The sequence below is a fragment of the Podarcis muralis genome, chromosome 7 (assembly GCF_964188315.1).
Source record: "Podarcis muralis chromosome 7, rPodMur119.hap1.1, whole genome shotgun sequence".
NCBI classification, from domain to species: domain Eukaryota; kingdom Metazoa; phylum Chordata; class Lepidosauria; order Squamata; family Lacertidae; genus Podarcis; species Podarcis muralis.
The window spans coordinates 89,426,587-89,449,224 of record NC_135661.1 but is presented as its reverse complement, the minus strand read 5'-3'; the positions used below and the strand labels follow the sequence as shown (position 1 = coordinate 89,449,224).

Here is a 22,638-nt window from a genome sequence, read left to right as displayed (position 1 = left end):
CCAAAGTGTTGTCATTTCTGGACCTTAAGGTCCTCCGCGGGGCATACCAGGAGAGGCGGTCCCATAGGTATGTGGGTCCTAGGCCGCAATGGACCAATGGTACTTACCTGCGGTTTCTAGAAAATTGTCAGTGGTCTGTGCGCCATGAGGATCGCCATATGTCTGGGGTTTCAATGGCGAAATTAGCCTCCAGGGGAATTTCGAAAAACCAGCAAACCATTGTTTTGGTCGAGGGAACAAGGAAGCGTTCAACAGAACAGGGAAGCTCAACAACTTTTGCGTCCGGATTTTTGCCTCTTGAAATGTGGCAATCTTCTGTTGCCGCTGAGATCAGACGATGGCTCCCAGGTTAGAGTCGGGGGAAACTCTGAAGCTCCGGGAGGTTAAAATAAAGGTAGGGGAACTGATAGCTTGTCAGGGCCGGGATGCACTCGGTCTCTCAGACAATGGGAAGCACGCAGATGAAATACTAGCGGACCATTATTCCGGACCACTGCACTTATTACCAGATTTCAAGGCAAGGTGTCTAGGAAATGGATATCTCTCTATAGTGGGCTGGAAGAAGCTAGCTAGCATTGGGGAGAGATGGCAGGGAAGAGGCCAGGCCGGATGATGGGATGATGGGGGTGCTTCTCTCTGCAGAGACAGCTCCATTAATCCATCCGTCAAACACGTTTTGTGAATACTCTCCCCGCTGCCAGCTAGGCCAGGACGTGTAGCCTAGACTTCTGTTTCAACAGGGGCCAGCCAGATGTCTCTGGGAGAAGCTTAGAATGGGGGTGCAAGGGCCACAGCCTCCCGGTAAAGGTAAAGGGACCCCTGACTTGCCGATCAGAAGGTTGGCGGTTCGCATCCCCGCGACGGGGTGAGCTCCCGTTGCTCGGTCCCTGCTCCTGCCCACCTAGCAGTTCGAAATCACGTCAAAGTGCAAGTAGATAAATAGGTACCACTATGGCGGGAAGGTAAACGGTGTTTCCGTGCGCTGCTCTGGTTCGCCAGAAGCAGCTTAGTCCTGCTGGCCACATGACCCAGAAGCTGTACGTCGGCTCCCTCGGCCAATAAAGCGAGATGAGCGCTGCAACCCCAGAGTCGGCCACGACTGGACCTAATGGTCAGGGGTCTCTTTACCTTTAACAGCCCTTAGGGTTGCCACGTGTCTCTTCTTCCAGGACACGTCCTCTTTTTCAGGGGTAAAAATCGAGACAAATTGCATTTATTTGCCTTGAATAGTGTCCTCTTTTTTTGCTCTTTGAAAAAGCTTTGATTTTCTAAGATCCCCACTTGGCCATGAAGTCACTGGGTGATTTCACTGAATCTCTTAGCCTAGCCTGCCTCGCAGGATTGTTGTGTGGATTAAATGAGAAGGGGGAGAAATCCAGGTAGGATAAAAATGCAATTAATATCATGCTTACTCGAATCTAATGCACTGTCAAATCTAATGTGCACCCTAATTTTCACATTGTAATTTGGCCATAAAAGGTGCGCATGACATTCGAGTAAATACGGTAATAATAATAATAATTTCTAGAAATCCAGGTGGGTCTACCTGCCTACCTGCCTCTTTTTATCCTGGCGTCTCCTGCTGCTGCGGCAATTCTTACTTATTTTGTGAGAATGTCTTGCCTGCTTTTGGAGGGACCCCCGCAATTTAGCTCAAAATCTCCTATAAAACCCAAGTCGACCTGAAAATGAAACATCAAAAAGGCAAAACCCGATGCAACTAAACAATAAGCCAGAATTAACCGTGGAGTTTAGTCTCGGCTGCAGCTCTGTTATTTCCTCTTCCACCCGCTCCCTCTTGGCGTTGCGTGTGGCTGCATGCTGGCCTTCCTTATCTCTGCACGGTACCTTGGCCTGCGCATTCACCTGGAGGGATGCAGAGACGATAAGAGCAGCTCCAGGGAGATGGTGAGCGGAAGGAGGTCAGTGAGTGACCAGGTGATCTCCCCAGCCTCCTCTCTCCCAAGTCCAACAAAAACCATTTGACCCCAGCCTGTGACTTTGCCTTCCATCCTGAGGTCCCTGCATAAGAACATAAGGAGAGCAGGCCGGATCGGGCCCATCTAGCCCAGCTTCCTGTTCTCAAGTGGCCAAAGAGTTGCCTGTGGGAAAACTAGCCAGAAGGATCTGAGCACGAGAGCTCCTGCGGTTTCCGGGTCCTGGCATTCGGAAGTGTTGCTGTCTCTGACAGTGAAAGTGGTGAATAATAATAATAATAATAATAATAATAATAATAATAATAATAATGATGATTTATTATTTATACCCCGCCCATCTGGCTGAGTTTCCCCAGCCACTCTGGGCAGCTTCCAATCAAGTGTTAAAAACAATACAGCATTAAATATTAAAAACTTCCCTAAACAGGGCCTCCTTCAGTTGTCTTTTAAAAGTAAAATAGTTGTTTATTGCCTTGACATCTGCTGGGAGGGCGTTCCACAGGGCAGGCGCCACCACCGAGAAGGCCCTCTGCCTGGTTCCCTGTAATCTCACTTCTCGCAGTGAGGGAACCGCCAGAAGGCCCTCGGCGCTGGACCTCAGTGTCCAGGTAGAACGATGGGGTTGGAGACTGTTCTTCAGATATACTGGACCGAGGCCGTTTAGGGCTTTCAAGGTCAGCACCAACACTTTGAATTGTGATCGGAAATGTACTGGGAGCCAATGCAGATCTCTCAGGACCGGTGTTATGTGGTCTCGGCGGCCGCCCCCAGTCCCCAGTCTTGCTGCTGCATTCTGGATTAATTGCAGTTTCCAGGTCACCTTCAAAGGGAGCCCCACATAGAGCGCATGGCAGTAGTCCAAGTGGGAGATAACTAGAGCATGCACCACTCTGGTGAGACAGTCTGCGGGCAGGTAGGGTCTCATCCTGCGTACCAGATGGAGCCGGTAGACAGCTGCCCTGGACACAGAATTGGCCTGTGCCTCCATGGACAGCTGTGAGTCCAAAATGACTCCCAGGCTGCGCACTTGGTCCTTCAGGGGCACAGTTACCCCATTCAGGACCAGGGAGTCCTCCACACCAGCCTGCCCCCTGTCCCCCAAGAGCAGTACTTCTGTCTTGTCAGGATTCAACCTCAATCATTGCGGCTGTTGTGTACAGACCCTCCAAGTTCCCCTATTTCCCAGGGACAGTTCCAGATTTACAGAAGCTGTTCCGGTTTCTGGTTTGATCCCAGAATGTCCTGCTTTTCCATGGAACATCCCCGTTTTCACTGGAGAAATGTTGGAGGCTAAAGAAAAGAAAAGAAAGGTAAAGGACCCATGAAAATCAGTTTTACGGCTCAAGAGCAGGAGTTTGGCTTCTTTAAAAGGCAGCAGAGAAGGAGAAATGGGCTGGATAATCAGGCCGCTCTTTGAGGTGGGATTGCAGATGCGGCGAGGGGGTGTGTGTCCCTCCTTGCCTGCCTTCACCCCCCCAAAATGAGATGTTTCATTTCAATGTTCTTCCAAAGACCCAACCAAGGTAATGGCATGCTAAAAGTTGTGTTTTTCGAGCCAACTGGTATCCAAGGGACAGGTGAGCGACGCAGCAAGGGCTGCCATTATTTTGACAGCAACTTGGCCCCAACGCGGGCAGGAGAAAGCAGCAGCCCTGCGGATATGGTTGGAGTCCAACTCCCATCAGCCTCGGAAGCCAGCCTGGTTAACGGAACCAGGAATGATGGGAATGGGAGTCCTTCTGGGTCTGGAAGCCAGAAAGACTCCAACTTCCTTCCTGCCTAGGAGTGCAAGGTAAAAGGTAAAGGTAAAGGACCTCTGGATGGTTAAAGGCAAAGGGACCCCTGACCATTAGGTCCAGTTGCAGAGGACTATGGGGTTGTGGCGCTCATCTCGCTTTATTGGCCGAGGGGGCCGACGTACAGCTTCTGGGTCATGTGGTTAGCAAGACTAAGCCGCTTCTGGCGAAAACAGAGCAGTGCATGGAAACGCCGTTTACCTTCCCGCCGGAGTGGTACCTATTTATCTACTTGCACATTGACATGCTTTCGAACTGCTTGGTTGGCAGAACCAGGGACCGAGCAACGGGAGCTCACCCCGTCGCGGGGATTCGAACCGCCAACCTTCTGATCGGCAAGTCCTAGGCTCTGTGGTTTAACCCACAGCGCCGTCAAAGGTGACTATGGGGTGCAGCACTCATCTTGCTTTACAGGCCGAGGGAGCCAGCGTTTGCAGTGGCGTAGCATGGGTTGTCAGCACCTGGGGCAAGGCAAGTAATTTGCACCCCCTAACCCGTGGATTTGCGCCCCCTAACCCGTGGATTTGCGCCGCCTAACCCTAACCCCCAGATGTTGTGCCTGGTGCGGCCGGCCCCCCCTGCACCCCCCACGCTACGCCACTGAGCGTTTGTCCACAGACAGCTTTCTAAGTCATGTGGCCAGCATGACTAAGCCACTTCTGGCGAAACCAGAGCAGTGCACAGAATCTCCGTTTACCTTCCCACCGGAGTGGTACCTATTGATCTACTTGCACTTTGATGTGCTTTCGAACTGCTAGGTTGGCAGGAGCTGGGATGGAGCAATGGGAGCTCACCCCGTCACTGGGATTCGAACCGCCGACCTTCTGATTGGCAAGCCCTAGAGGCTCAGTGGTTTAGATCACAGTGCCACCCGCGTCCCGCTAAGGAGTAAACCCTACACAAATCTGGAGTGGAGTCCTTAAGACAGTTGGATGGTGCCTTCTAGCAACCTCTTCAGCCAAGCTGGTGCCAAACGTCTTGCTCTGCTTTCTTTTGGGCCCCATGAGTGAGGCCGGGGGGGGGGGGGTCTTGTCATCTGGGCACGCTGCCCAGGCTTTAGGGGTCACTTCAGAGCTGCCAAAGCAGCAGTTTGACTTCACCCCCGGAGGCGCACTCCATTGTCTCTCAAGGCAGATGGATGCCAACCACACCCGGAGCAGCAATGTATTGGGAAAGGGCTGCAGCAAAGTGCTAGGACATCTGCTTGGAATGCAGAGTGTCCCAGGTTATATATAGGGGTGGGAACATCCTCTGGAAATCTGCTGTAAGTCAGGGTGGATGATACTGAACTCGATGGACCAGTGGTCTGATTAGACAGCTTCCTCTGTTCTTATTTAAATCAGCTGTTTCTCAATGAGGACTAGAACGTTGCTCTCTCTTTTTCTTTTTTTTCCATTTTTTAAAAATAACTTTTTATTCAAAATTAAAACAAAACATATTATCCAGAAACATATCATCCTTATTCCCCCCTCCTCCCCCTCCCCTCCCCCCTCCACAGAACCCACCCACCCCCGACTTCCCTCAGTTCCAGTCTTTGATTTCTCTAAAAATGCTGTTTTCTGCATGTTACACAGTTGTATAGATCCTCAAACTATTTAGCTGATTATTATCAATAAAAAGTTTGTGAATGTTTATTCAAAGCCAGCCAAGGAGTCCAGTTCGCTTTGTTGCGTCTTCAAATACTTTGTAAAGGGTTCCCATTCATCCTTAAAGTCACAGTTATCCTTGTTCCGTAGCTTATATGTCAGTTTTGCCAGTTCTGCATAGTCCATCAATTTTTCTTGCCATGATTCTTTAGTTGGGGTTTCTTCAGTCTTCCATCCTTGTGCTATTAAAACTCTCGCGGCCGTTGTCGCATACATGGAGATGTTTTTCAGCTTTTCTGTCAGATCTTTCCCTACAATCCCTAATAAAAATGCTTCAGGGTTTTTTAACGAATGTTAAATGGAACATTTTCTTCAATTCGTGGTATATCATTTCCCATAATTTTTTAATTACCTTACAATCCCACCACATATGATAAAATGTCCCCTCCTTTTCCTTACACTTCCAACATATATTTGAACTATTCTTAAGGCAATCAGCCCTGAGAGCTCCCTGGAAGGACAGATCCTGAAGCTGAGGCTCCAAGACTTTGGCCACCTCATGAGAAGAGAAGACTCCCTGGAAAAGACCCTGATGTTGGGAAAGATGGAGGGCGCAAGGAGAAGGGGGCGACAGAGGATGAGATGGTGGGACAGTGTTCTCGAAGCTACCAGCATGAGTTTGACCCAACTGCGGGAGGCAGTGGAAGACAGGAGGGCCTGGTGTGCTCTGGTTCATAGGGTCACGAAGAGTCGGACACGACTAAACGACTAAACAACAACAACAACAAGTTTTGTACATTTTCCCTAACTGCACTGGTGTCGTGTACCATCTGTACATCATCTCTTTTTCAATAGGAAAGACTCACAGCTCTGCGATAGAGCATTTTCTGACTGTGTCCTATGCATACCTTCCACCTCTGAACTCATATTGAAGGAATACTTCATCCCAGGACAGCAGTGAGAATGGGAAAGAGAGTTACCTACCAGAAGGAGGCACTGTGCCCCTGCTTGAGCCATTGCTCCAATGGGGGGGGGGAGTTGCAAGTCCAGGGCAGTAACTCACTCAGTGCTGCGACAGGCAGACTCCTTTCTGGATGGCTGCTTTGGGGTTCGGGCTCACACCCTCTGGTCCTGGGGGACTGGCGCCGCCACTTGGGATGAGTTCAGGGGTGTCCTGCCCTCCTCCCAGAGGGAGATCACATGCCAGGCTTTGCCCGGGGACACCGCTCAGCCTCACCTTGAGAACAGCTAATATGTGACAATTTTCATGTCAGTTCGGCTGCCAAGCAAACCCGGGAGGCCAAGTCGGCTTCTAAACAGCCTGTCTCTGGAATGAAGCTGGCATGAAATTGACGCGCGTTCAGCAAGTGTGCAATGTGGTAAAGGCAGACACACAGGCCTGGCGGGGTGGGGAGCTGAGGTCTCGGGTGCAAGCCATTTCCTGTTAGGGCTGGGAATGCCTGCTGGAAGTCTGGGTGCAGATCAGCTTGCAGAAAGACGTGCCGCATAGGGTTAAAATAGAATGAGAGAATTGCAGATTTGGAAGGGACCTCAATGGTGGTCACCTAGTGGTCCCGGGCCCTAAGGAAGTTAGATTGGCTTCAACCAGAGCCAGGGCCTTTTCAACTCTGGCTCCGGTCTGATGGAACGCTCTGCCTCATGAGACCAGGGCCCTGCAGGATCTGATTCCTTTCCGCAGGGCCTGTAAGACAGAGTTGTTCCGCCTGGCCTTTGGCTTGGAGCCAATTTGATTCCCTCCCTCCCTCTCTTTCTTTTTTTCTTTTCCTTTCTCCCCCCTGCAATGAGGCTATATTTTAATATTTTAATGTTTCAATATTTTAATGTTGTATTTTAATTTGGTTTTTAAGTTGTAATCATTCAACTTGTTTTTATTATTGCTTGTTAGCCGCCCTGAGCCTGGCCTTGGCTGGGGAGGGCGGGGTATAAATAAAAATTATTATTATTATACAGTATCTGTTAAAAAACTTCCAGCGATGGAGAGTCTGTTCTACAGTCAAACACAGCTCTTACCCTCCAGAGCAGAAGAAAACAAGCATGCTCCATCCTTCATGGGACAGGCTAAACATACCCTGCTCCCTCAACCATTCACTGTAAGTCTTGGTTTTCAGACTCTTGGTCATCTGGGTTGTCCTCCTCTGCGCATGTCCCAAACAGAGTAGAATAATAGAATCACAGGATCTTAGAGTTGGGAGGGAACCCAAGGGTCATCTAGTCCAACCCCGCTGCAATGCAGGAATCTCAGATTAAGCATCCATGGCAGATGGCCATCTGATCTCTGCTTTAAAATCTCCAAGGAAGGAGAGTCCACAAGCTCCCAAGGGAAGCCGTTCTACTGCCAAACGGCTCTTCCGTTCAGAAAGTTATTCCTGATGTTTAGTCAGAATCTCCTTCCTTATAAGGGACCTTCAGTTCCCTGGATTGTCCCTGTCCCTTTGACCTCTTTGCTAACCTCTCTATCCTTTGAAGTTTGGGCAGATTTCCTCTTCCTCCTTCTATACTCTGAAAACAAAGGAGGGAGCAAGGCTGCCTGTGTTTCCTCTAGACTAGTTAGCTTAGGCTTGGGAGAAAAGCAATGACAAACCTAGACAGCATCTTAAAAAGCAGAGACATCACCTTGCCGACAAAGGTCCGTATAGTAAAAGCTCTGGTTTTCCCAGTAGTGATGTATGGAATTGAGAGCTGGACCATAAAGAAGGCTGATCGCCAAAGAATGGATGCTTTTGAATTCTGGTGCTGGAGGAGACTCTGGAGAGTCCCATGGACTGCAAGAAGATCAAACCTATCCATTCTTAGGGAAATCAGCCCTGAGTGCTCACTGGAAGGACAGATCCTGAAGCTGAGGCTCCAAGACTTTGGCCGCCTCATGAGAAGAGAAGACTCCCTGGAAAAGACCCTGATGTTGGGAAAGATGGAGGGCACAAGGAGAAGGGGACGACAGAGGACGAAATGGTTGGATAATGTTCTCGAAGTTACCAGCATGAGTCTGACCAAACTGCGGGAGGAAGTAGTGCCTGGTGTGTTCTGGTCCATGGGGTCACGAAGAGTCGGACATGACTAAACGACTAAACAACAACAACAGTTAGCTTAGGTTAGAACAGGAAAGTTATTTATTATTCTGGTTCTCCAGAAGCGGCTTAGTCCTGCCGGCCACATGACCTGGAAGCTGTCTGCGGACACACGCCAGGTCCCTTGGCCAGTAAAGCGAGATGAGCACCGCAACCCCAGAGTCGTCTGTGACTGGACTTACCTGTCAGGGGTCCCTTTACCTTTTCTTCCTTAGCCTTTTCTTCTGCCCAAGATATTACAAAAGGCAGAGGAGGTTTAGGGTCAGTGTTTTCCTTCTCCTCAATGGGCTCCCTTCCCAGGTGCAAAAACTGCCTTCTTGACTGTCGGACCCACTTCTGGTCTTATCCGCTCTCATCTGCAACCTGTGGGTCCCCAGGTGTTGTTGGACCACAAATCCCATCATCCCTGACCACTGGCCATGCCGGCTAGGAATGATGGGAGTTGTAGTCCAACAACATCTGGGGACCCACAGGTTGAGAAACAGTGTGCTAGAGTCAAACCCTAAGTGTTTGAGCCCCGTCGGCTCCCCACACCTGGTTTAGCCGGCCAGTTGAAGCCATTTCCTGGGATTGTGGCCGCTGTCGCCTGCTGACAGCTTCTAGAGGCCACAGGTGAGAGCTGTGGCAGACCAAAGGTGGGCAAACTACCCCAGAATCATCACAACGTGGTCCCCACCAGAGATACCACCCCTCATCAGTCTGAACACCCTCTGTATGTATATGGGTATAGTGGTACCTCGGGTTAAGTACCGCATTTTTCGCTCTATAAGACGCACCAGACCATAAGACGCACCTAGTTTTTGGAGGAGGAAAACAAGAAAAAAAAAACATTCTGCATCTCAGAAGCCAGAATAGGAAGAGGGATCGCTGCTTTCGCTGCGCAGCAATCCCTCTTGCTGTTCTGGCTTCTGGGATAGCTGCGCAGCCTGCATTCACTCCATTAGATGCACACACGTTTCCCCTTACTTTTCAGGAGGGAAAAAGTGAGTCTTATAGAGCAAAAAATACGGTACTTAATTCGTTCCGGAGGTCCGTTCTTAACCTGAAACTGTTCTTAACCTGAAGCACCACTTTAGCTAATGGGGCCTCCCGCTGCCGCCGCACGATTTCTGTTCTCATCCTGAAGCAAAGTTCTTAACCCAAGGTACTATTTCTGAGTTAGCGGAGTCTGTAACCTGAAGCACATGTAACCTGAAGCATATGTAACCCGAGGTACCACTGTATATATGTTTGTGTATATTTCAATAATTCTCCCTGCCACCCACAGAAAGGACTGAGAGGAGACTCTGCAGCTTATCACCGATGCAGCAGGGGACTGGAAGACCCCAGAAAACTCTAAAGAGGGGACCCCCTCCTTTTCTTTGCTGCCTGTGCCCGAGGGACACACACCACCGAAAGGAAAACCTGAGCAGACATCTGTGCTGACGGAAGCACGGCTGCCTAATTCCCTGGCAAGAGCTTTATTATCCCATTGCATTATTAATCCCAATTATTCATTTGCTTGATTACAATTCTTCTATTTTAGTGGTTTTATGAATTGCGTCGCGCGGCGCCTCTCCCCAAGGCGTGGAGCCTAGGACGGCATGCCAATTTGGGCTTTGCGCTCCTTCCGGCGGAGAGTCACGCGCACGATGGTTTCCAGGAAAAGGCCGCCAGCTTCTGAGTCACACAGCATTGTTCCACGGAGAGAAAGCACGCCAACAAAGGGGCTATTGGGGGGGGGGGGAGTTTATTCCCTTAGGAAAATTGCACCCGTTAAGAGAGCTTCTGGAATCCACACAGAACGCTTCATGCAGTAGGTGGGTGTCTCCCCCGCCGAAGAACTCTGTGCCATCCGACAGTTTGCCTCTGTACCCGAGCAACACCTGACCTAGTTTAGCTCCCTTCTCACTGCAGAAGGTGAGGTTTCATATGTCAGAAAGGCTGGTCCCAAACAGGTTAGTGTCTGAAGCAGAAAATTCAGTTGGCGACTTATCCCCGGGGAACACAGTCTCAAAGGGAAGTTCTCCTTCTTGCTGGAATGAAGCAAAGTTGCTCACGGGCGTGAATTTCAATGGGGAAAGAAACCCCCGGAGGGATTGTTCGCTGCGGGTCTGATAGGCCTTTTTCATGGCACCCCAAATCTGCTCCTTATTCATTATTCATTGCATAACATATATACAGCCGCTCGGCTGCAAAAATTGGTGCACAAAATAATAATAATAAAACAATAAGGAAATGCAACAACAATGGTTTAAGGCGTTCGAAAGGTTAAAGTAAATATGGACTAAAAACAGACTGAAGCTTGTAAAGTTCCTAAACATATATAGGTAGGCTTGTCCGAACAAAAATGGTTTTATCAGGGGCCGAAAAGAGTACAGTTAAAGCACCTGCATAACATCACTAGGGTGGAAGTTCCAAAGTTCTGCCACACTAAAATGTTGATTTCTTACTGGTATTGTGTGTTCCCTGTAACAATGCCTCATCCTTTGATCAAAGCTGTCTCGTAAGTAAACACTGCACTAAGTTGTTATGGGTTTTATATACTAGCAGGAACACCTTGAACCTGGCCAGGTAGCGAATGGGCAGCCAGCACAATCTCTGAGCACAGGTGTGAGATACTGACAAGGCCTCGCTCCTTGGCTGCAGTTCCTTGAGATTGAAGATCTGAAGAGTTAGCATGCTAGTTATTTCCTGCTTAGACTACTGCAATGCGCTCTATGTGGGGCTTCCTTTGAAGGTGACCTGGAAACTACGATTAATCCAGATTGCGGCAGCTAGACTGGGGACTGGGAGCAGTCGCCGAGACCTGAAAGATCTTCATTGGTTCCCAGGACATTTCCGAGCACAATTCAAAGTGTTGGTGCTGACCTTTTAAACCCCAAACGGCCTCGGCCCAGTATACCTGAAGGAGCGTCTCCACCCTCATAGTTCAGCCCGGACGCTGAGGTCCAGCACCGAGGGCCTTCTGGCGGTTCCCTTGCTGCGACAAGTGAGGTTACAGGAAACCAGGCCTTCTCAGTGGTGGCGCCCTCCCTGTGGAACGTCCTCCCATCAGATGTCAAGGAAATAAAGAACTATCCGACTTTTAGAAGACATCTGAAGGCAGCCCTGTTTAGGGAAGTTTTTAATGGCTGATGTTTGATTATTCTGTTGGGAGCCACCCAGAGTGGCTGGGGAAACCCAGTCAGATGGGCGGGGTATAAATAAATTATTATTATTATTATTATTATTATTATTATTATTATTATTATTATTATTATTATTCCCTAAGGTAGCCATAGAGTCACAGAGTGGGAAGGGCCCCCCCCAAAGCTCATCTGGACCACCCCTCTGCAATGTCCTTAATAGCTGCTATTCAGAGGTACAGGAGGGACCTGCAGGAAAATGACACAATGTCCAGTGCTCTTATTGAGCCAGCCAGCCAGCTGGACCCTCTACCAGAACTCCATTCCATCCCATTGCCAATTCTCTTTTTCCATTCCAGCATGCTCAGTCCTCATTGGTTGATTGGGAGGGGGGGTTACACCTGTTGGGTCTTCTCCATCCCACCTCCCAGATGTTTGGTAGTTCTGCAAACCTGGAGATTTCCCTGAGCACGCTGCCCCCTCCCTCTTGTTTTCCTTCCGGTGCCCACCAGCTGAGCTTGCTAAAAGAGGGAGAACCTGGAGGTTCCAGACAGTTGTCGCAACTGGTGGCCACTGGTGGGTCTCTCATCCTTCATCCTGCACTTGCCCATTCTCTTCAAAAAACCATCAAAGCTGGCGACCCCCAACATGTTGGCAGTGAATCCAGTGAATGCTGCCAATCCAATTTTATCGGGTGACCCAGAATTCCTGCAGGACCCGAAGGAGAAAAATACCAACCTTCTCTACCCCGGCTCCCCACCATAATTTTTCACATATCTCCTCCTGTGTCCTCCCATCATGGAAGCATAGAATCATAGAATTGTAGAGTCGGAAGGGACCCAATGGTCATCTAGTCCAACCCCCTGAAATGCGGGAATCTCAGCCGAAGCATCCATGGCAGATGGCCATCCAACCTCTGCTAAGAAACCTTCAAGGAAGGAGAGTCCACGATCTCCTGAGGTGGACTCCTTTCCACTGTTGAACAGCTCTTACTGTCATAAAGTTCTTCCTGGTGTTTAGTCGGCATCTCCTTTCTTGTAACTTGAAGCCATGGGTTCGAGTCCTACCCTCCAGAACAGGAGAAAACAAGCTTGCTCCATCTTCCATGTGAAAGCCCTTCAGATATTTGAAGGTGACTCTCATATCTTCTCTTTTCCAGGGTAAGCACTCCTTCAACCATTCCTCATCAGGCTTGGTTTCATCCTCATCATGGATTTCTATCCCACCTTTTTCCTCTAGGGAGCGCATGATGGCACACACAGTTCTCTCCCTTCCCATTTAATTCCCACAACTCTGTGGGGTAGGTTTGGCTGAGAGGCAGCGACTGGTGCCCAGTTCACGCCCAGTAAGCTTTGTGGCTGAATGGGAGGACTTGAACTCTCGACTCTCTCAGGTCCTAGTCCAACACTCTAACCACTACACCTCTGACCTAGCAGCTATGGGGATCAGGGCCTTTTCTGATGGTGGCTCCCCCCTCGTTGTGGGTCTCCCTCCCAAGAACGCCAAAAGAGGAAGCCCTCTCAGGACCATTCGAGAAGCGAGCTGAGCTCTGTCTGTTCTGAGCTGTCTGCTTCCATCCTAAATATATGCCTTATCTTCCCTTTGCAACCTTCGAGTTCCATTGTTTGACGGCGCCTTTGATTGCTTTATTGCTGCAATTTCCAAATTTTCGGGGAATCGTCTCCAGGTTGACTCATCTGCCAAGGAACTCCTGGCAAGGGCTTCTGGGGAGACACTAGCCAGCTAGGGGGGTGCAACTCTCATTGCTGGCACCGTTCGAGCCAGGAGAGACCCCCAGAATGGCCACTCACCCACCCCTCAAGCGCTCCCCCATGGCAGTGGGGTGTTGTTGTTGTTTTCTCATGGGGAAGATCAGCAGCCACGGGAAATGTTTCCGAGCGAATCATCCCTGCCGTTGTTGATCTTCTCGTTGAGGAGCCCCTGAGAAGCTTCCAATGAACCCCAGGGGTGCCCAGAAAACAGCTTGGAAACTGCTGCTTTTATTAGCTACCGCCTGGCTGATGGCGGATTTTAGAGCTCTATAGTTGTCTCTGTGAAACTATGGGGTACGAGCCACATGGAGGGCCTGCTGTCTGGAGACAGTTCTTCCCAGAACCACCCCACCCTGAAGGCTGAAGCTGCCCATTTCTGCTGCAGGGGGTCCTCCACCGTCCACTCTGAAGCTGAGCCCCAGAAGCAGGTCTGGGAAAGGCCTTGGACCAGCCTGGGGCTCTGAAAAGACCCAGACAGTCCAGCCTTGGGGCCCCAGATGTTGCTGGACTTCAAAACCCACCATCCTCAGCCAGCTTAGCCCAACGGGCAGGGGCGATGGGACTTGTAGGCACAAGGAACGGATGAGGAAGTTGGGAATGTTCAGCTTGGGGAAGAGAAGACCGAGAGGTGATATGATAGTTGTTGTCAGGTGTGCGTGCAGGAGCCAGGCCCTGGGACCAGTAGGGCTTCGCAGGACTGGGGCCTTCCTAAGTTTGTTCTGGAGAGGCAAGGCATGGCCACACAGGTGAGGCCGATTAGTAACTCGCTGCACCTGGTGGCAAGAGCCGGGAAGGGATATAAGGTCAGCATTTCCCTTCGGCTCTTTGCCACAGCAACATGTTTCCTGCCTTGCTGTGTTTGGCCTCTTGCTTCCTGATCCTTGGACCTCGGCTTCTTGACTCCTTGCTTCTCGACCCTCGGACCCTTGACTTCGTGACTCCTTGCTTCTCGACCCTCGGACCCTTGACTTCGTGACCCCTTGCTTCTTGACCCTCGGACCCTTGACTTCGTGACCCCTTGCTTCTCGACCCTCGGACCCTTGACTTCGTGACCCCTTGCTTCTCAACCCTCGGACCCTTGACTTCTTGACTCCTTGCTTCTCAACCCTCGGACCCTTGACTTCGTGACTCCTTGCTTCTCGACCATCGGACGCCTGACTTCATGACTCCCTGCTTCTCGACCCTCGGACCCTTGACTTTGTGACTCCTTGTTCTCAACCCTCGGACCCTCGACTTCGTGACTCCTTGCTTCTCGACCATCGGACGCCTGACTTCATGACTCCCTGCTTCTCGACCCTCGGACCCTTGACTTTGTGACTCCTTGTTCTCAACCCTCGGACCCTCGACTTCGTGACTCCTTGCTTCTCAACCCTCGGACCCTTGACTTCGTGACTCCTTGCTTCTTGACCCTTGGACCCCTGGCTTCTGGACTCTCGTTCCTGCTCCTACCCCGCCATCTTGCCTCTGGTCCCGACGTCCTCAGCCAGGACTTCGATCGCCCGTAGACCGGACTATGACAGCCGTTTGGATAGCTCAGTTGATTAGAGCATGGTGCTGATAACGCCAATGTCATGGGTTCGATTCCCATAAGGGACAGCTGCAGATTCCTGCATTGCAGGGGGTTGGACTAGGCAGTGTTTCTCAACCTGTGGGTCCCCAGATGTTGTTGGACTACAACTCCCATCATCCCTGAGCTCTGGTCTTGCTAGCTAGGGGTGAGGGGAGTTGTAGTTCAACAACATCTGGGGACCCAAGGTTGAGAAAGGCTGGACTAGAGGATTCTGAGTCCCTCCCAACTCTACAATTCTGTGATTCAAATATCTGAAGAGCTCTCATATGGAGCCAGGGGCAGACTTTGGTCATCTCTGGTAGCATGGCTCCCTGAGCAAGGCCAAAACTTGGCAGCTCCAAGTGGATCTTCCCAGTTATGGATCTTCTAAATTTGGCGGCCCCACAGCTCAGCACCCTGTGTTGGGGGATCACCAGCATCACCCTTCATCTGATGGAGCAAGTGGATTCAAATCGCAAAGAAGGCAATTCCATCTAAACACTAGGAAGGACTTTCTGATGGTAAGACCTGTTCTACAATAGGATGGACTCCTTCGGAAGGTGGCAGACTCTCCTTCACTGAAGGTTTGTAACCAGAGGTTGGGTGGCCATCTGTTGGGGGTTCCTCAGCTGGGTTTCCTGCATTGCAGGCAGTTGGACTACATGACTCTTGGGGGTCAACTCTTCTAACTCTACAATTCCATGGTTCTATGAAGCTACTGTCCAAGAGCCAGAACTTTGCTCCATCAAGACCAGTCATTCCTGTCCTGGTATGTCCTGGGCTTTGAAGACACTCGAACTCAGGACGCAAGGGAGAAATGTGCTAAGAGGAAGGCACGCTTGGCAAATCCACACCGGGATCAACTCCTGCCCAGGAACCAATGTCCCCACTGTGGAGGGATGTGTGGATCCAGAATTGACCTCCACAGTCACTTTACTGACTTACTGTTAAAACCATGTTTATGGAAGACCATCTTACTCGGCTACGAGGGATCGCTGAAGAAGAAGCCCCTCCCCAGATGTTCTGGACTACAGCTGCCAGCCGGGCATGTCCAATGGGAAGCCCCAAGTCAGAGGAAGCCTGATCCGAACCAACCTGGCCTTATGTTCTTCAACCTTGGCTCCAGATGTTGGTGGACCAACAGTGGGGAAGGGCTGTGGCTCACCTGCTTAGCCTGCAGAAGGACCCAGGTGCAAACCCTGACAGCATCTCCAGGTAGATCTGGGAAAGACTCCTCTTCTGAAATCCTGATGTTGATAGTCTGCGGACCTATGATTCGGCACAGGGCAGCTTCCTGGCCTTCTTGATCTAACCACTGTACCCACATCCCACCCAGCACCATCCACCACTGGCTTCCCTTCTTACTGCTGCGCCAACCTGCGTTGTGATTCCTGTGTTGCGGGGGGTTGGTCTAGATGTCCTTCTGGGTGCCCTTCCAAGTCCATCATTCTATGATTCTACGCGCCACCAATTATTTACATGGCAGCCCATCAAACCAACAGCCTGTAGTTTTTAACCAGAAACCAGCTGGCTTCTTGGATCAGAAGCAAAGTCGATTCCACATTCAGGGAACCCTGGAGAGCCCCACCCCCCCAAACCCCCTTCTCAAAGACCAGTCACAGCACGGCTCTGGCTTGCAGGGTCGTGGGGAAACCCCCCACCCCCACCGCCACTATTGGGGGGCCCCACAGAACTCAGAACCCACTTTCTGCTGGCGGCGGCCAACTTTGCGACCTGCCCTTGCGCCTGTGCTTTATTTTATTTCGCAGCCCGGGGGAAAGACCCGCAGCCCGTCTGAGAGGATAGGTTCCTCCTCCTTTGCGAAAAAGAGTCCCGGCAAATCGAGGCCGGACTGCCACAAGCACCCCCTAGAGCGCCCATCAGTTGGCAACCACTCATGTGCTGGCCCCTTCGGGGAGGAGAGAGAAGCCGGCTGTGCGATTTCCCCCTTCCTCTGATGCCCCGAGATGGGGGGCACCACAGGGTCGCAAGTGTCCGCCCCCCCCCCGCAAACAGGCAGCTCGCCCACACCTGCCCCTCCTGGACTCCTGTCATTAACACCCGCTGTTATTTTCCTCCGAGATATTCACATGTATGGGGGACGGACGACGGCACACCGCTCCCCCAAACAATACTTTGCCCCTTCTGTGCCCCCCAGTGCCCCCTATCCACCATCCTAAAGATGTTTCTACCCCACACCCCACCCCGGTTTTCTCTCTAATCTAATGGCACCTCCTGACATTGAACCCACTCGATCTTCGGGGTATGGGGGTCCTTCCTTCTGCGCCCCCTCCTCCCTCTGCCTCTCCCCCCCCCCAACCTCCCCCCCCCCCACTCGGTGCAGCAGCTGCAACGCTAAAGATTTTCAATGCAAGACCCTCCTTGTCCCCGCCTCCCTCTCCCTCTGCAGAAAGGGGGCCGGCGCTTCCTCCAGCCTCCCCCTCACTCTTCCTCCTCCTCCTCCACCTCCTCCTCACGCCAACACCCAGCCCGACCCTCGCGGCCCCGATCCCCGGCCGCCCCCCGCCTCTCCTTCCCTCTCCGCCCTAGTGCTCGGGGGTGGGGGTGAAGAAGCCCCACCACCACCTCCCCTCCGAGGCACCGCTCCCGCGCTGCGCCCCGGCCTTTCCTGCCCGGTTCCGGGGAGGCGTTTCCACCGCGCGCTCCTCCCTCTCCTCCCCTTCTCCCCCTCCCTCCCTCCCTCCCCAGCCCAACCCCGGTTCTGCGGGGCTGGGAAGAGCCGAGGAAGGAGGGAGACTCGGCCCCTTCTGTGGCTCTGGATCGCCCGGAGAAGCCACCGGGCCCCGCGCACCCCTCTGCGCCCCGGCGCACCGCAGCCATGGCGGAGCCCAGCTAAGACGCCCTTCGGGGGCCACAGCGCTCCGTTCACCCCCACCCCCCCACCCTCCCTTTGCGGATCTCGCCGCCAGGCGCGCCTTTGTTTGTGGATTCCGCCGATGGAGCCTGCGAAGAGTCGGCCCGGAGGGGCCCCCTAGGGCTCCCCCTCCAAGGCGCCCCCAAGGCGGAGTCCCTTTGGCGCAGGGCGGGCGCGCGGGCGGGCGGCGGCGCAGCCCCTCTGGACGCGGCCGCGCTGCCCAGCCGAAAGGATGAGCCCACCTCCCGTCGGGTGACACCCCGCTGCACCCCCAAAGGTAAGGGAACCCCCTCCTGCCTTTTCCTCCAGGGAGGGAGGGAGGAGAAGGCCGCCGGAGCGACATTTGCGCATGGTGAATAGATGGATGGAAGGATGGATGGAGGCTGGAGGGGAGGGTTGATGTGATGAAGCCCAGGCTCCTGGAGGCTTTGCCAAAAATGATGGGGAGGGGTGTGTGTGTGTTTGTGTGTGTGTGGGGGGGGGTGTTGTTATATCTGGGACTGGTATTCCTTGAGATGGGTGGAATGGTAATGTCTCTTCGGTCGTCTGGTGCCAGAGGTTATGCTTGTTGGGGGAGGGGCTGGGTGGGGTGCCAGAAAATTGGGGGCGGGGGGGGGCGCCCGGGTTAGTGGGTGAAGGGGCTCGCTTCGTTAGGGGCTTAGACGGGGTTTTATTTTCCCCTCCTCTGCCGCAAACGATTGGGAATGGAGAGGTGTTTTTGCAGTTTTGGGGAGGGGGCAGTTAGTCCTGGCGAGGAGAACAGATGGGGGCGTTGGGCTCAAGCGGGAGCCAGCCTCTGAAGCGTCGCTGCTGCTGCTGTTTTGCTTCTGAGCCCTGCTGTGTGCCAGGCAGGGACCCTGGCACTCTGGTGGGCACCGGGCTGCTGTCCTCTCTCCCCTTAGCACCACAGCGCTTGGAACTGGAACAGGCAACCTGGGCTGTTTGCCCTTGTGCCAAAGATCGGAGATTTCTGTGTGTGTGTGTGTGGCTTTTTTTGGAGGGGGCCACATTGGTGTATCTAGGGGGCGCTGAGATGCCCAAGTTGTCTCTTTGGCTCGGTTCGGTCTCTTTGGCGCGATTCTGTCGTCCTCCACCCCCAGCCCAACCCGCCGCCACTTGGGGCTGGCAAAACCGATTCTGTCTCCTAGAGCCGTGCCGCTGCTTCTGCCGCCAGACTCTGGGGGTGGCAGCTGGTTGGGAAGCGGGGAAGCTCTGCCAGGCAACAGAGGGGCCATTCTTTTCCCTTGGCACCTGCCAGCGAGGGCAGCTGGCATCCCCTTCTCCTCTTCCCGTGCTGTCCAAGGTGCTGAATTTCAAAGACACCCTCTGCTGCATTCTGATGGGGACACACACATACACATGAACTGGAAACCATCTCACTCACTCCTGATGGATCTGAGCAATGCCAGGAAGGGGAAACAGACCCGCTCTTCTCCATCCCCCTCCCCGCCTTTTCTTTTTTGGACCTGATCCGTGGGAACGCCTGCCAAAGAATTCCCAGCCTCTGTGCAGCCAGGTTTCGATGGTTAATGGTGCTCACCTGAGGGTGAATTATTAGATTAATGGTGGGTTTCTATTACGTGGTTTTACACTCCTTCGGAGATGCACAACTCACCCCGCTCTCGCCCCAATTTTGGGATCCGGATGTCCCCAGGGACCTTTCGCAACTGGACTGCAGGCAGTATTATTTTCCAGGGTTTCCCTCCCTCCCTCCCTCCTTCTCCCTCTCCACAAGTTGGTCTGTCTCCTGCCCTCCAGCTTGATGTATGATGGTTCTCTCTCTCTCTCTTTTTTGCGAACGGGGATGAAGGATGGATGCCGGGCTTTTGAGAGCGCATCAAATGGAGCTTCGCTCGCTTGCCTCAAACGCCTGACCGCCTCATCGCTCCTCTGTAAAGCTCCTGGACATACGGAATGCTCATTCGCCCGCTGCCATTCACACTGCCAAATGCACACATACGCACACACACACACACACAATGCACGCGCCGAGTTGCAGGAGGAAGCAGCGCGACCCCCCCTCTCCCACGCCCAGCTGGGGGGGAACAGACACCTCCAGATACTTGACGCCCGGCCAAGAACAGCCCCGCACACTTAAGTACACACACATTAAATATGCACGCTTTATGACACACCCGCGTGCATTTAGAAAGGGGCCTGGGAGCAAGTACGCCAGAGAGGCCTAGGGAGTGCCATTATTTATGTAGCATATGCAGCAGGGAAGGAAAACCTGTGCCCACCCCCTCGGATGCCTTCAGACTGCAACACCCATCATCCATGACAATAGGCCCTCCTGACTGGGGCTATAGGAGCTGGAGTCCCCATCCCTGTTCTTACAGAAGCAATAAACAACCCTCCTCAGACAGGTCTCTGTCCCAAAGAGCTTACAGTATGATAGAGGGCTATTGGTGGCTGTTTTCAATACTTTATTGTGGTCCAAAGACCCACAAAACAATTTCAGAACAAGATGCAGTTGAAACGGCCAGACAGGCAGATGGAAGAAACCGAGGCAATTATTTTGTTTTATCTAGGGCATAATGATCTTTGTTTCTTATAACCTCCGGAAGAAACTTTGGTGGTTATTAGTCGTGATGGCTATGCTCTGCAGGCAGCAATGCTTCTGAGTACCAGTTGCTGGCAACTACAGGAGGGCAGGGGACGCGGGTGGCACTGTGGGTTAAACCACAGAGCCTAGGACTTGCCAATCAGAAGGTCGGCAGTTCGAATCCCCGCGACGGGGTGAGCTCCCGTTGCTTGGTCCCTGCTCCTGCCCACCTAGCAGTTCGAAAGTACACCAGTGCAAGTAGATAAATGGTACCGCTCCGGTGGGAAGGTAAACAGCATTTCTGTGCGTTGCTCTGGTTTGCCAGAAGTGGCTTAGTCATGCTGGCCACATGAACCAGAAGCTGTATGCTGGCTCCCTCGGCCAATAAAGCAAGATGAGCGCCGCAACCCCAGAGCCGGTCACGACTGGACCTGATGGTCAGGGGTCCCTTTACCTTTACCTTACAGGAGGGCAGAGGGTTCTTGTGGTCGGGTCCAGATTCTGGGGTTCCCATTGGGGCATCTGGTTGACTCCTGTGAGATGGGCCATTGGCTTGATCCATTACCTGGGGTCTTGTTGTGTTCTTGTGGAACCTCCATGTCCAGCGGCAGTCTATCTGATTCCTAGGATCTTTGGGGCATTTGGCCCCTGTGAGAGCAGGACACTGGAGTAGACAGGCCACCTACCTGGCACCGCAGGCCTTTCTTGCGTTCGTAATGCTCATTTTCACAGAGAGGGAGGATGGAGAGAGTTGGGACTGCATAAATGATACCTGGCTAATTTCCTTGATGCGTACTCAGAAGTGTCGGCGCTAGTGGATGCTCAGACAGGTCCGCACTCCTGCAAGCGATGAGCAGGAAGGAAGCGCACTTCACACTTCCAGGCCTGGTCCTTGGCAACAAATATATGCAGGGATTTTGTGCACCCGGCTGCATGTCGGCTGTCACTCCCACACTTGTTTGCTGACATCTCTGAGCGCAGGCAAACTCAACGACTGCGTGCAGGTAGGGCTTCTATAGCAGTCCGGAACAGCCTTCCTCAGAGGCTCTGGCTGTGCCAAAGTCGGGAAATGTCGATCGCGCAGCACAGCTGAGCTTAGTCCTGGTCCATGCCACCGTCTGTTTAGCCTGGAGAAGAGGGGACTGATAGGTGACATGAAAACCATCTCCAGATATCTGAAGAGCTGTCCCATGGAGGATGGAGCGAGCTTGTTTTCTCCTGTTCCTGGAGCGGAGGACCTGAACCGACGGATTTGAGCGACAGCAAAGGAGATTCCTACTCAACATTCGGAAGAACTTTCTGACGGGAAGAGCCATTCGATGATGGAAAGGACAACCTCAGAAGCGGGGTAGACTCACCTTGCTTGGAACCATCGATAAACTATAGAGCTCAGTCCCATGGACCACCAACCTGCTTGGCTCTACAAGACAAGTTCATGGAGGAGAGGCTGTTGTTGGCTACTAGACAGTGATGATTCTGGATCATCAGCTCTCGCTTCCTGCCTGAGGGTTGGCCATTGAGGCACCTGGTTGGCCACTGTGAGAACAGAATGCTAGAGTAGATATTATTATTATTATTATTATTATTATTATTATTATTATTTCATTATTTATACCCCACCCATCTGGCTGGGCTTCCCCAGCCACTCTGGGCGGCTTCCAACCAAATATTAAAATACAGTAATACATCAAACATTAAAAGCTTCCCTAAACAGGGCTGCTTTCAGATGTCTTCTAAAAGTCAGATAGTTGTTTATTTCCTTGACAGCTGAAGGGCGGGTGCCACTACCGAGAAGGCCCTCTGCCTGGTTCCCTGTAACTTGGCTTCTTGCAGTGAGGGAACCACCACAAGGCCCTCGGAGCTGGACCTCAGTGTCCGGGCTGAATGATGGGGGTGGAGATGCTCCTTCAGGTATACTGGACCGAGGCCGTTTAGGGCTTTCAAGGTCAGCACCAACACTTTGAATTGTGCTCGGAAACGTAGATGGGCCACTGGTCTGATCTAGCAAGCTCCTCTTATGCCCTTACTAAAGTGAGATCCCCTTTGGATTGGGCTAGATTCCCCTCTAGAGACTGGCCGGAGTCATAGAGGATACCTGCATGGATAGCACATAGTTAGACTTTGGAACTCACTGCCACAGGAGCTGGTGATGGTCACCAACCTGGATGGCTTTAGATGAGGATTATTATTATTATTATTAGCTCAGTCGGTAGAGCATGTGACTCTTAATCTCAGGGTGGTGGGTTGGGCAAAAAGATCCCCACATTTCAGGGGGTTGGACTAGATGACCCTTGTGGTCCCTCCCATCTCTACAGTCGTATGATTCTATGAAGGCTATCAAGGGCTAATAGCCACAATGGCTCTCCTCTGCCTCCGAACGCCAAT

At 52.2% G+C, this 22,638-nt stretch overlaps 1 protein-coding gene across 1 annotated transcript in view; it reads left to right on the top strand.

Moving 5' to 3' along the window:
• The first annotated feature begins 17,694 nt into the window (after positions 1 to 17,694).
• The window catches only part of LRFN1 (leucine rich repeat and fibronectin type III domain containing 1), a 142,291-nt gene continuing 137,347 nt past the window's right edge, over positions 17,695 to 22,638 (top strand). The window contains exon 1 of the mRNA XM_028742308.2: positions 17,695 to 17,985. The gene's annotated coding sequence lies outside the window, so the exon portion shown is untranslated. The remainder of the gene's footprint in view (positions 17,986 to 22,638) is intronic.